Consider the following 14,967-nt stretch of genomic DNA (forward strand, 5'->3'; position numbering starts at 1 on the left):
TTTATAGGTAAGAGGATCAGAATTAGTTGGTCTGACCCATAACCCATGTTCTTTGCTCGGTGCATGCTCTTTACTTAACTAGCAAGGTCAAAATTAAAGGTGCCAGCTCCAGACAGTCTTTTGTGACCTCCGTAAAAGGGGAATATGAAAAAAAGAGGGGGGTAGAATATGATTTTATAAGCCAGGGAAAGAGGAGAAACTTTGCTGAGATTCTCAGACTGTAACCGGTGGACCATTTGCATCAAAACACTTGGAACGTCTATTAAAAATTTCCATTTCTGGGGCTTCCCCCAAAGCTATTAAATTGGAGCCTGGAAATCTCCATTTTTACTAACCTCCATGGTTCACTATAATTAAAATTCTCATATAATTTCAGGCATCTTACGTGCTCCTTGAACACTACGCTCTCCCCCACCCCCAAATCCAGGGACTCCCTACACTGACAGTCCCTGTTAAATAATTAGAGATTTGGGGGAGATGTTCAGTAGCTAAGAAGTCCAGTGCACGATAAACTCTGTAGAGGCATCAGACTGTGACTCCAGTCAATTATGGCATACTTGATCCTTACTCACGCATCTCTTATTTTGTCTTTGACTTCTTTATAGCCATTTTATCCAGCTCCATGGACTATTAATTGGGTTCTTGCACCTGAAATAACATCAGTGTTCTGGTAACCTTTCATGAGGGCATCATATTTCAACCATCTTCCTGGTCGGCCTACTGTCATCTCCACAGAGCTGTGAGAAGCAAAGCAAGCCCCCAGATGGCATCTCGTGGTTCTGCTAGGAATTCCTGTGAGCAAAATGTCACCATGACTCTAGCATCTCCCACCCCACATCCCTCCTCTCACACACATATAGGATTTGCCACATTTCCGGAGTCCCTGTTTCATATCAACCTGCAGTTTCTTCTTTGGTTGTCCCATCAGGCCTCAAATTCAACATGATCTGACACAGAATTTTACAAGAAAAAGTTCTTAGCCAGCCCTCTAACTCAGTAATTCCACTGCTGAGAATCTATCCCAAGGAAATAATTCAAAACAATTTTTTTTTTAAACAAAGTTAACTCACTTGTGTAGTCCCCGCCCAGATCATGATCATTATCAGCACCCCAGAAGCTTCTCTCTGTGCCCCTTCCCAATTATTATTTCCCCAAAAGTAACTGCTAGTCTGACTTCTCTATCAGATCAATTTTACCTATATTTGAACTTCATATGAACAGTGTACAATTTGTACTCTTGTATGTCTGGATGCTTTAATTCAGCACTATATTTGTGAGAATTATCTATGGTTTTGCATGTAGCAATCGTTCCTTTGTTCTCCCTAATGTATAGTATTTCATTTATTTTATTTCACTCTCTTACAGATAGACATTTGGTTTGTTTCGACTTTGGAGACAGGAATAATACAACTGTGAACATTTTTATGCCTGTCTTTCTGTTGGGTATATACCTAAGAGAGGAATTGCTCAGTCAGAGGGTTTAGCTTCAGTAGGCTCTGCCAAAAGGTTTGTACCAATTTACACTTCCACCACCAGCATGTGAAAATTCCAGTTGCTCCCTATCCTCTCACCAACATTTGGTATTGTCAGTTTTCCCTAATTTTAGCAATCCTGGTGGGTGGCTTGGTAGTTTCTTTTAAAATAAACCAGCTGTCTGGATGAATTAAGTCTCTGAAAACATCATTTTCTCCTCCTGCTGTGCATTTGTCAGCAGATCTTAGGAACATCTACACTGTGAGGAATAATAAATGTAGTAGCCATAGCTAGAATAAAGTTTTTAGGTGAATAAACCCAGATAGAAACAATCCGATAAAATCAGCTTTAAATTCTAAAGGGCTGTCTGTGCTCTCTGATTTTGCTCATGTTAGGCACCATATTTGCCTCTCTTTTTTTCCATCCTCGTCACGAACTCATTTTTACTTATAAACAAATTCAGTTTATAGCTTCAAGTTCTGAGTCATCAGCAGGCAATTCCTTCAACTCTGTTGGTATTGACACTGGCTGGTACCTGCTGTACTGTTGCTCAGTTTCCTAGTCAGCTTGTACCATGTTACCATCGCTGTTACGGTCCTCCCATGGAACACCCCACACCTGCGATAGTTTTGATCACGTTAGGTTTCATTCTATCATCTCTTCATTGTTGGAAACTTTTATTTACTTCAGGAAATAATTTTTGCATTTTTATGCAAGGCCTATGTTGCTTCCATTTGGGCTTTTTGATTTGGCTTTGGTTCTAATATTTTAAAAAAGTCATTTCACTAGAAAATCCACCTAATTGGTATTGTTGAAGTGATTGCTCGATGTATAGGGGTTTGGACTAGGAGCCATCTAAGGCTCCTCCCAATACTCTTGATTTAGGTAAATTTGCTCCCAGAGTAATAAAAATTGGACAGCACGAGATTTTGGCTTGAGCTCACTTCTTTGGTTTTACTCCAGCCCCTTGGAGACAGAATTCGTGAGCATAAATCTTTTGATGACATAAGGGACCTGGTGGGTCAGTCGCAGTTCCAGCTCCAAGAGACAAAGGAACAGGGCATAGCTTGACCTAGGGATCCAGTGGAAGGCTAAGGTTGAGGTCATTGGATAGAGGACAACTGTGGAGCTCACTCCATCCCTTCCTTCAGGTCTTTGCTCAGATGGCACCATATTACTAAGGTTTTCTTCTATATATATGGAAATAACATGGGATATATAAAAATAATAAAACAACAAGCCCAATCCCCACCCAGCCCTCCCTAATCTTTCTTATCAGCCATCATCTGGCATATTATATATTTCCTGACATATTATCTCTGTCCCTGCTTTAAAATGTAAGCTCCACAAAATGCAAGACCTATTTGTTGAGTTTACTCTTGTATCCCAGTGCCTAGTGACTTATCCATATTCTTTTTAATCTTCTCCAAGTCCTAAAATTTTAGGCCTCTCCCTCACCCAAAATAGTGCCTGGCATATACTAAATTGGTTGAATGGGGACGCCTGGGTGGCTCAGTCATTAAGTGTCTGCCTTCTGCTCAGGTCATGATCCCAGGGTCCTGGGATCAAGCCCCGCATCAGGCTCCCTGCTCGGCGGGAAGCCTGCTTCTCCCTCTCCCACTCCCCCTGCTTGTGTTCCTGTTCTCGCTGTCTCTCTCTGTCAAATAAATAAATAAAATCTTTAAAAACAAAACAAAACAAAATTGGTTGAATGAATGAATGAGTAAAAGCCCCTGCCCCTTCCCTGTCTGGAATTCTTCAGAGACTTGGACTATATGCAATTCTGTCAGTTGAAATTTTCTCTAACTCCCCAGAAAGAGTAAGGGAGTTTCATTAAATCTCTCCTTTGATCACATTGTCTTCTAATGTCTAATTGAGTAATTATATAAAAATGGAGAAGCAAAAGAATCTGTATTTTGAAACTCAAAGTTTTGAAGGGCCGTAGGTTACAGGAAAGGAAAGGAGCGAGGACAAGGGAGAAGGCCAGAAAGTGAGGCTGGAAATGCCAAACACAAACCAACAACTTTCCACTTGTGTTCTAGACTAATCTTTTTATTTCCCTTCTCAAACACCAGATGGAAACAGGCTTTTCCTCCGGAAGAAAGAAAACCCCTAAAACCTCAAGGACACCATCTTATTTGCTGGTATGGCTGGGAGGTCAAGGGACAGACAGGGAGGGAATTCTCCTTGTTCCTCCACACTCACACGTAATGATGAAGAAGGCCTTCTTCCCTAAGGAAATTTACAGAGGCCTGAGGAGTTTAGGTATGCATGATAAGGCCATTTGGAAAATTCAATAGCCTGAGGATCTGTGAAGCAAGAGAAAGCAAGCAAGGTGCCTACTTTTTGAAACCTGTGTCTGTATTTTTTTTTTTTAAGATTTTATTTATTTGACAGAGAGAGACACAGCGAGAGAGGCAACACAAGCAGAGGGAGAGGGAGAGGGAGAAGCAGGCTTCCCATGGAGCAGGGAGCCCGATGCGGGGCTCGATCCCAGGACCCCGTGATTATGACCTGAGCCGAAGGCAGATGCTTAACGACTGAGCCACCCAGGCGCCCCGAAACCTGTGTTTGTATTACCAGTCCTATGCATAATCATAAATGTCACAGCACACAAAATATCCATTGAGCTCCTATTATTTACAGATGCTTAAGGGCCATGGATAATTCACAAACACAACTTCCTATCTTATGTCTCACAAATCTTTTAAGATAATTTGTGAAAGCACACTTAACGCCATTTTAAGCTGTTTCTGCCTTGAACATTAAAAAAAAAAAAAATTCCTCTGGGAAGAATACTCCTAGGATAGAAGTAATCAAAATGCCAAGCTAATCCAGGTGCAAGATCTTCCGACTACCAGCTCCTATGAGCTCAGTGCCACATGTATTATAGAAACATAAGAGATGGAAATATTTCCATAGACTTGTGGTCCCAACCAGGAGAGTGAATGGGCTTGACATTTTTTCCAGTATTAAAACAAGGGACCTGAGCTTTAATGCACTCTGTATTGTTTTTGGTGTCATTGTTGTTTTCTGTTATTAATCTGTTAGTAGTCCCATAGGATTTCTTCCTAAGAGACGAATGTCCACCTAGATGTCTCTTCTCGAAAGTTACCAAAATATTGTCATTAAAGTCTAAGAGACTGACCTTAAAAAAAATTTTTTTGTGTGAGGAAGAAAGAAAAACACAAAAATAAGCAGAATAGGTAGGACAGTTTAAGCATGTTCCTAGCCCTTACAAATTCACAGAACCCAGTTACTATGAGTGTGTGTGCTTAGACAGAAATTAGATTGTCAATGAGACTGACGTAGTCAGAAAATGATTTGTTGATGAAAGAGAAATAGTAGTGGTATCAATAATAATGTTTTTACTGTCATCAAGTCAGTGACTTTAACATCCATCAGCTTATATGATCCTCATGATAACTTGTGATGTAAGCAGAATATTAGACAGGGCCATCTCCATTTTATAAAGAAAGTGAGATTTATGAGATTATGGGACATTTAAAGCACTCAGCAGGTAAAGGAGATGAGATTAGGAATCTGGTTGTCAAGTTTTCTTGGCCTAACACCAGGCTGCCTTTCTGATAATACCTTAAACTTCTAGATGATGCCATAGTTACTAGAAATATTTTCACATGTATTATATCAATGGGTCTTTTATTTTACTAGTGATTAACATTTTATGAAGTCCTTTTATTTTACTAGTGATTAACATTTCATGAAGTCCTTTACTACATTAATAGTCTTACTGAGGGATGTGCACGTTTTATTTAATTGGATCAAGATAGGTGAAATTTAGTGTATGAAACTTTTCACAGGCATATTAAATAAGCAGCCGTTTTAGTCATTTTCACTTTTTGCTGCTAGTTGATAACAAACATATCCCATTTGAACGCTCTACAGAAAAACTAAGCAACAAAGTGAATTTTTCTTCTCTAATTAGACCTGGTATACACAAATGTATAAAAATGTGCTTATCCGTGCTATGATTTTTGTTTCTAAAATTATTTTGTGATTAAATTGGGGCCATGAGTTCGTATTACCTCGGTGTGCTGGACTATGGAGGCTTTGGTTTGGCTCTTGAGGTGCAGGAGAGGGGAAATTCTCAGGCTGCTTTTTTTTTTTTTTAACTTTTTATTTATTTGTGAGAGTGAGAGAGAGAGAGCATGCGTGGTGGGGAGGGGCAGAGGGAGAGGGAGAAACAGACTTCCCACCGAGGAGGGAGCCAGATGCAGGGCTCGATCCCAGGACCCTGAGATCATGACCTGAGCTGAAGTCTGACTGAGCCACCCAGGCGCCCCTTGAACAAAACTCTTTCTGAAAGGAGTGAGATAGGGCCTATCACCTCAGTAGGCATTCATACTTACTAAATGTTTATAGAAAGAAAATTGTTTAAATTTACTTTCTTGGGTATGTCTTGTGATTAGAGTAATTCCGTTACTGTGAACAACTATGAAAATTAACAGTCAATGTGCTGCTTAGAAAGGTTGTAAAAATTTATCTAATGGCTTTTTAGATCAGTAAGCCCAAAGGAATGAACTGGGCATATACAGAGCAGCAACTCTTACGACCCATGTTTCCTCCCTTTCTTATAGTTACTACATGAGCTCACAGAAGTTTAGGGCTGAAATCCTAAAGGATATTTCCAGTCCCTCAATTTAAGGATGTGGAAAACTGAGAGTTGTAATAACTTTTTCTCTTTTTTTCCCCCCCTTCTCTTTCTTTTCCCTCTTTCTTCCCACCCTCCCTTCCTTCCTCTCTTTTTATTTTGTTTTGGGGTTGGGTTGTTTTTACAGTGTTTACAGTGTTGACCTTAAAAAGATAAAAGAGCCAGCTATTTTACCAGAAAAATGAGTTTATTCAGGAATAACAGAATTGCAGTTCAGGACACGCAAACCATAGGCAAGTCCAGAGAGTGGACGTGAGCTTGCTTTTACAAGGGAGAGGGGGAAGCTGGGAGGGGCTGTTATGGCCTCTCATTGACTGAGTGTGGTGGTTTCTCATTGGCTGGGCTGTTGAAGGAAATTCTTCCTTCCTCCTGCTTGAATATGTTAAGTAAGCTTCTTCCTATTGGGATTGGGGAATAGGAGGTATGCTTCTTATCACAGGGAGTAGTGTGTGAGAGCTCCCCCTACAGGGCTTCAGAACCTTGTTTTTAACGTTTCCTTTATTTTTACTACAGATAATGTTATATTTCGATTCAAGTACTCTCCCAGTGAAATTTCCATTTATCATCCCTCAGAAGAAAAGAAGTTTGGTTTCCTCATGTGCCTATGACACCTAGTTAAGACTGTGCAGTGGAGTTAGTGGGGCAATGCTATTAATCTTAGTACTGGAATTATCACTGTCCCAGTAAATTTGTAATATTCCAAAAGGGGGATTAAGAATTTTTTCAAAGGAAGAAAGTGTTTTGTAGAAACAAGATGATTAACCACTTCTGTGATCTTGGTGAGTTTTTTTGGCTTCAACATTAATCTTTGCTACTGCCCACATTTATTTTTAGGCTCCTGTTAGTTCATTCAACTCACATATTTTAACTTTCTACGGTACTTAATTGGTTCACTACTGGTAGTACTTTAATCTCTTTGTTCCCATTGTAAAAGTCTGGAAACCGCACATTGTTCTTTCCAAATGTAGTTGAAAGTTGTGGGCCAGTCTCCACTTGCCCTGGAATGCATTAGATGACATCCCCATCAGTGGTTGAGTAAAGAAGATAAGGCAAAGGCAGAAAACATACCCATCAAAGGACATTAATTTTGTGGAATTTAGCAGAACCCTAAGACTTAAAATTCAGGGACAAGTGTTCTCATCTAGCACAGCACCGATGTATAGATAAGTAACTTTAGAATAAGTAACATTAGAATTGTGTTAGCCCTTTGTGGTGATTGTAATATCCAGTCAGGCTAAGAACCATTATGCTAAATGAAAGCCTGGTAGGGAGTCCGGTATCAGCACTGGAGCTGTGGTCAGAAGATTCTGGTACTTAGTAACTGGGTGCCCTTGGACCAGTCCCTTGCCCTTCCCGTGCCTATGTCTTTGTCTCTATCACCAGGATAGGGATGCTCCATGAAGTTGTAAAAATCAAATTTCATCATGGAGGAGCTCAATAAAGTTCTTCAAATGTGAAATACTTTGCCAGCATCTAGCACAGTGCTTCCACAGACCCAAGTACTTGTCAACCAGAACTGAAGCTGGCATTGTGTGGCCGCCTTCCACTGTGGCCCTGACGGGGCGAAGGTTACTGGTTGTTCCGAGGAGACAAAATTCCTCTAGCTCAGATTGAAACATAATAATAGTAGCTCAAATAATAGTGAAAGAAAATCCTGTCTGTTTTATGAGACACAGTGCAATCTTAAAATTTCAAATTCAAATTAAAATGTTATGAGTTCTATAACCAGGTATTATGTTTCTTTGGGGAAATTCTAATTGACATCTATTATGGTACCAATTGTCCTTACCATTATTATTTTTTAATCTCCCCACCCCTCTTGCCTTCCCACTCTGCCAGGCTGGGTTTTATCAGGTTGTTTGTTTGTTTTTTTAACTTAAGCCAGCATATCTTTGCCTTGTCCGATACCTGGAGCAAGCGTGTTATATCCAAGTTGCACACTCCAGATGCAAGGACTGTACCCCACAGTATGATCTAAGCAATATTCAGACCCATAGTATGGCTTTTCCTTTTTTTAATGCTTAGATTCACAAGTTAAGAGAATAAACTGTTCATCAGAAAGTGAATTGAAGTCAACCCTTCCCATCAAACATTAAATAAGAACATCTGTTTGAGACTGATGTTTTCTGACTTAGCAAGGGGATTTGTGGTGAGTAGAGAGAGCAGTCCTAGAGGGCGCGCCCACCTTCTGTTGGTCAGGCAAGGAACCATGTTACCTGCTAAGATACCTTCTCTGTAGTCTCTGCAAGACTTGCCTCACCTACAGCTGCTTCCATAAAGCCTTTAGCTCTGATGGATTCCACGCTGCAACATGTCACATTTTAATTAGGAGTTCATGAACATCATTCTCCGTGATACTATTTAACAATTAGGTACCATCACCAGAGATGCTGTGGGAGCTACTCCATGCTTCAAGACTTAAGTGGTAGTTCTCCACAGAGGCCACAGCTATCCTCCTCCTATGCGAAACTAGGCTCAGCTTTTCTACTCAGTGTTTTTAATCAGTTTTAAATGATCTATTTCTGGTCTTCTTCATGATTGTTATTGGCTGTCTGATTCCCCTCTAGACTAAAAACTCCTTCTAATACGTCTGACCTCTGAGAAGCAAAGCAGTCATTATCTAAACAACATTTAGACATTTAACATATCCTTTTTTATTCAGAAAAAAGTCCCAAGGTTAATTTAACATCAGATTATAGATATTAGAAATGGGCACTAAAAATTAGGTTTCTAATAGCTTCTGAAAAAGAGTAACACACGGCTCTTATAAAACAAAATTCGACTAGGACTCATTGTTAACAGTTTGAAGGGCTTTTTCCCTAAGTATTTTTATAACCATCAGTACATGTATGTGTAACCTTAAAACCTTTTTAAAATGCACACTGTTTGGATCATTCCATACAGAATGCTTTGCTCCTTACATTTTTCACTTAATCCTCTTGTACTTTGGAGCTTTTCCATGTCAGCATCTCAGGAAGATGTGCCTGGCACACTTTATAGTTCGTTGTAATTTACTTAACCCTCCTCATATCAGTGGGCTTTTAGATTTTGTTCTAACCATCTTTTCTGTATTACAAAACATACAATATGGTATATTTTTGCAAGTATGCCTAAAGGGCATGTTGTGTTTCCAACAATGGAAGTACTATGTCATAAGATATGTGTATTTTCAATTTTGATATATATAATAGGCAGTTTTAGCCTCATGTGTCTTGGTCCCCAAGTTGTCTGAGAGACTTTCTAATGGAGATGTCTGATTAAATATTCCAATCAGGACAAATGAGTCAAACCTAGAAATGATCACTCAGTGAGAGATGAAATTGTACACTCTACTTGTTAGTGAAAGAATAGGGGAAGTAAATTATTAAAAACTATAATGTAGGGGTGCCTGGCTGGCTCAGTTGGTTAAGCGACTGCCTTCAGCCCAGGTCATGATCCTGGAGTCCCAGGATCGAGTCCCGCATCGGGCTCCCTGCTCAGCAGGGAATCTGCTTCTCCCTCTGACCTTTCCCCCTCTCATGTGCTCTCTCTCTCTCTCTCATTCTTGCTCTCTCAAATAAATAAATAAATAAAATCTTTAAAAAAATAAAAATAAATTACAATGTATATTCCCATTTAACTACTGATTTCTTGGGCAAAAAATGCACACCTTTATGGTTTGTTATATTATTATTGAAAAATGTATTTTTAACACAGGCCAAATACTAGACCCAACTTAAGTAGACATTCTCTGTTAAGGATGCCTGTCTTCAGATGCAGAAAGGTTTTAGAAGCTAGATTGCACTTTGCCAAAAGAAACATGACATGACATAGAGACGCCATTACTCCATATCACAAGCACTGTAATCCTGTATCACCTCTGGAATCTAAAGGCATTAGAGTGGATTTTTGGGTTGCTGTTAATTTGCTTTTAACCTGTTCTGGGATCATTGAATATTCTTCCTTCTCTGAAAACTGTCAGAGTCTATGACAAATGGTAATTCAAGTTTTGTTATCAGGAAAATCAGTGACCTCTCTTATGTTTGTAGAGTTGCTACTGTTGGATCAGCTGTAGCCATGTTTCGACAACTGACAAAATATCACACGTCTTTTTTTTTTTTCCTTTTTCCGATTATAAGATACAAGTATAATAAAACATTTTCATTGCCCAATCCTAAAAGTAATTGCACCTTTGGTTATTGAGTTAGCAGGTTGAGGGGTTCCAGTGGTTGGCACTTCAGAAAAAAAACCTCTCAGAAACCCTTGTTTTGATTCCAAAACACCTCGCATTGAAGTTGAGGGCCAATAAGGGAACAATGTAAAACTGTATCTACCGTTGATGTTCCAGTTGAAACAATTGGAACGATTACTGTTGATTTATACCTTAGGAGTCTTTCTACCCAGAGCAGAATTCTGGAATTCTGTAGTTACTATTGAGATTATTCCACTTTGACTTCCAGATGGCAGTAAAATTTGAAGGCTGGAACACAGAGTTATTCAGACTTTTCTCAGCTTGGTAAATGAGGGGGTCTCATGGTAAGAGGCTGGGTTTGAAGGAAGATTCACCATGTCTCTCACGCTTTTTCAGAAAGGACTCCAATACTTAACTTGTGAAAGGAAAAAAACTGGTACAGAATGAGAACTTGTTTTCCAAACTTTTACTCTAAATGTTTCAACATCTGTGTAATGGAGTACATTATATATCCAAAGAAGAATCCCAACCAGGTATACATGCATTGTCTACCAGTCTTTCCTGCTAGTCTCCAAGCGCAGGTGTCATCATGGGCCGGCTGATCAGGGATTAGTGTTGTATCTCAACTTCACACTAAAAAGTTTATGTAAAGTCTTGAAAGTTAGTACAGTTGTGATTGTTTAATCATTATATCAATTATAGCTAAGCACCCATTTAAACATTTTTTAATTGTCAATCTGATATATGCTTGCTTTAAAATAGTCAAGCAATGCAGAAATGTATACATAGTATAAAAGATAAGGTTCTCTCTCTCACCCCCATAATACCACATTGTTTAACAGTCCAGTAAGCATTCTTGATACCTCCTTGAGTCCATGCCGTGGCAAATGGCTAATGATGAAGAAACAGACTTTTTCTGGACTAGGACTCCAGAACTTTTGTTTGAGAAGAAACACCCTAGCTAATCAGGGTCGTGATTTCTTCCAGATCTCCTTGCCACATTATGCCTATTGGAGCTGAAAGAGAGCAGAAACATCCACTTCTCCCTTCACTGAGCTCTCTCCTACTCCATTAACTGTTACAATCCAAACTGGACTTTGACAAGAAAAATTATATATTTCTTTTAAAAGATGCCAGTGTGACCTTACAGCTGGGAAAAGACATGTGATATAGCACTAATCTGCCCTCGTTAAACACAATGGCCCAGACTCTCAGCTTCTTTGAGCCCCTAGATTTAGAATAATCTTTATCATCTGATTAAAAGATAAATTTTACATGAACCAGATGCTTTTTTATACCAGTCTCCTTCAAGAAGTTCTGTGGAAAATGCATAGTTCACATCCTCTTGTGAACTTGCTGGCTATTACTTGTTTTGTGAAAAGTTGGCTCATCTCATGCAAAGAAACACTTTAACAGTAAATACTTTCTATAAATGCTTAATAATATGAATAATCATCAGTGCACATCAAATTCTCTGTACATGTGTTTTCTTGACTTTCGATTCGGGCTAATTATCTTTAACGCCTCTTACCTGACACGGTGAGCTTAGACAGGTGAAAGTGCTTCTCCAAACTGAACGGCAGACCAAGAAAGGTGGCGTTAATAACAACAATGAATAGTAATAAAGGAATAATAGTAACATAATAAAAACTGTTTTCTTCAGCACCTATATACCAGAGGCTCTACACTAACTACTTCACCTCTATTGTCCTACAGAATTCATAGACCTAATATGCACATGAGATATTAACATTTCAGATGAATAAAGATTTACAGAAGTCAGTTTGCCCAGTCATGAAACTAGCAAGTGAGAGCGAGTGTGACTAGAATTTGCAGTTCTCATCTGTTGGATTGATTGGCTTAGAGTGGTTGAGAATGTTGAGAAAGTTGAGATCATGTCCAGGCATGGCCAAGAAGAGGGTCAAGATTGATCAGAAATGTCTGCCGTGAGTATAAGCAAGGACTGGGGGAAGCAGAACATATGCTGCATATCTGTCTTTTACATCACGGTGTCTCTCAAGATGATATAACTTCAGGGGCGCCTGGCTGGCTCAGTCGGGAGAGCACGCGACTCTTGATCTGGGGGTCATGAGTTCGAGCCCCACGGTGGGCATAGAGCTTGCTGAAATAAATCAAAAAAGAAAAAAGAGATGGTGTAACTTGAGAAGGAAAAATGTAGCCTGACCCAAAGTATTTTTTGGTAAGGTATCATAGCCTAAGGGCCTGAGCCTAGTTATAATAAAAAGCCACGTGGTTCCAAAGTGTACCGTGGCTGAGATGTACCAGGGGAAGAGCTCCTGGCTTCCCACTGATAACAATCATCCCATTGGCTAAGCAGCTCCCTGACGGCCTCCCAGCAGGAGCATTGTCACACCACAACAAAGCGCCTTTGCCCACAGACACATAGGCCCGATGGCTGGCACTGACGGTTTCCCTGAAAAATGCACTGTCCTCTGTTCTGAGTCAGTCTTATTGTTCAGAGCTTAGGGAGTGAGGCTGAGGTCCAGATACGGGACGATAATATGTGGTTACCAGCAATATTGTGGCCACGTCATACCTACACTTCTAATGCTGCCATGCTCTGAAATGACCTCCTTGTACCCTGACCCTCAAACTCGGAATCCCTATTTATCCTGAAGTCAAATCTCACTTCCTCTGAAGTCTTCCAGGACCGCCCCCACCCCTAGCCAGAGGTAGCTGATTGCTTCTTGCCAGCCTGGCATCTGGGACTTTGCCAGTACATATTTAACAACTGAAAGAATAAATTAAACCGTGCCAATGCTTAAGAAATGGGCTATATAAACTACAATGATTTTTGAAACTAAAGAAGATGAAAGGACAGTAACTCTTCCAGAGGTGCTTTCCTTGTCTCTGCTCTGATCATGTACGAAGCACAGAGTCTAGCAGCAAAACAGTAGAGGAGGGGCTCGGCTGGCTGTATACAGTGGGCCGGTGTTAGTTCTGGGACGGTATGCTTATGCTTCAGAAACGTCCTAGACCAGGGGCTAATGAGCAGAGACCAGTACATATTGTAAGTGTGTCACTTGTGTGTTTCTCTGCTTTGGGCTCGTACAGAAGTCATTGACTTATCTCCCACTGGTTTATGGAAAGCAGATAACTGATGTAGTAAGTAGCTCACCAGCAGTATCTTGACTCAGACATATTGTGTAGCCACAAAATGTTAACCAGTGTTCAAAGGTCTACTGAAAATCCGATCTTGTGTGTTGTGTCTGCTGGAACACAAGTAATAGAAAGCAGAACTCCAGAGGGCTTAGACGATAAGAAAGCTTTATCAAAAAACAAGAAGCCTTACAATGGGGTCACTGAAAGATTGGCTCAGTCCCTAGCTTGGTCACATTTTGCAGCAATAACTTTTGGCCTCAGGGTAGCTTCCTCCCTTTGGGAAGATAGCCGGCTACTGCACTTCCAGGCAATACATAGCAAAGAGCAAGGAAACCTTTCCCACACGGCCCCCAGCAGCCCAGTCCTCACATCACATTGGCTAGAAGTGGGTCAGTGCCCACCCCTAACCAATCACCGATAAGGAAAACGGGATTACTAAAACTAGCTTAAGTAATTAGAATGCACTCCTAGATAAAAGATGATGTCACCTTCCTTGGGAGAATTATGAGTTGAGAGAAACTGGACAAAATCAGGATTCTTTTCAAACAGAGAAAGAGGAAGCACTTGGCTCTTGAATAGGCAACCAACAGCGTCTCCCACATATGCTCAGCAGAGATGCCACATCCGCATTTCTGTATTACCTTCATAGCAGCAAAATCAAAGGGCCCAATGTGCGAATCACCTTAACTTGGTGGTGGTGGCCTCTTTTTGTAACACAATTTAGCCATCATCTGGTGAGGTAAAGACAACACATAAAAAATCAAGTCAGATAAGACAGAAAAATCTCCATTACCTGACTTTACCAATGAATTCCAATTCTCCACTCTCAAATTAGGACAGTTTGTTGACTGTAAAGACACAGGTCATTCCGCTAGTAGGGACATTTCTTTGAGATAAGGAAGTGAGAAGGAGCAGCCCTGGAGTGAACAGGGAGAAAAGCTCCCTAGGAGGACATATATGCAAAGTTCCTAAGGCAGAAAACGGAAAGGGTGAGAAAGTGGTGGAATGATTGGCTCACAGTGAGCAGGAAGAGAATGGCCGGTGGGAAGGGTGGAGATGGGAGACAAAGGGGCCATTCAGAGCCTTGTGGGTCCTATTAAGGAGCTGCGGGTTTTATTCTGTATGCAGTGGGAAGCCACTAAAGGACTAAATAGGATCTACAACTGTAAAGTGACACCAAAAATACTATGCAGGATCATTTTATATGTTGGAAAGAGTAATTCCATTTAATGTAGGCTGTATGTCACTGGAGAAGCTACTTACAAAGTCCCAACTTGACAAACAGTTGCCAGGAATTTACCTTTATTACCTTGGTTTTATGCAAAGTTGACCTTTGGTTCTAGTGGGTGGACGCATGTTTATGGACCCTGTGGCCTAGTGGAATGGCTTATTCTGAAGCAACTCTTAAGATCTCTTAAAGAAACAATAATGCCTCTGAGGAGAAATGAAAGCTCCTATTCTGAATTTGGTGAGGCTGCCACTAGTCTCAACAGCTGTTCACTGGTTAATCTCCTAACTGACTTAGACC

The 14,967-nt window shown here is 40.3% G+C and overlaps 1 protein-coding gene across 1 annotated transcript in view; it reads left to right on the forward strand.

The window, feature by feature from the left end:
* Positions 1 to 14,967, forward strand: part of ELOVL6 (ELOVL fatty acid elongase 6) — a 138,662-nt gene that overhangs the window by 113,361 nt on the left and 10,334 nt on the right. The window lies entirely within an intron of this gene.

The sequence above is a fragment of the Eumetopias jubatus genome, unplaced genomic scaffold (assembly GCF_037043125.1).
Source record: "Eumetopias jubatus isolate StellerSeaLion01/CBP00866 unplaced genomic scaffold, mEumJub1_p1.0 scaffold_2, whole genome shotgun sequence".
Lineage (NCBI taxonomy): Eukaryota > Metazoa > Chordata > Mammalia > Carnivora > Otariidae > Eumetopias > Eumetopias jubatus.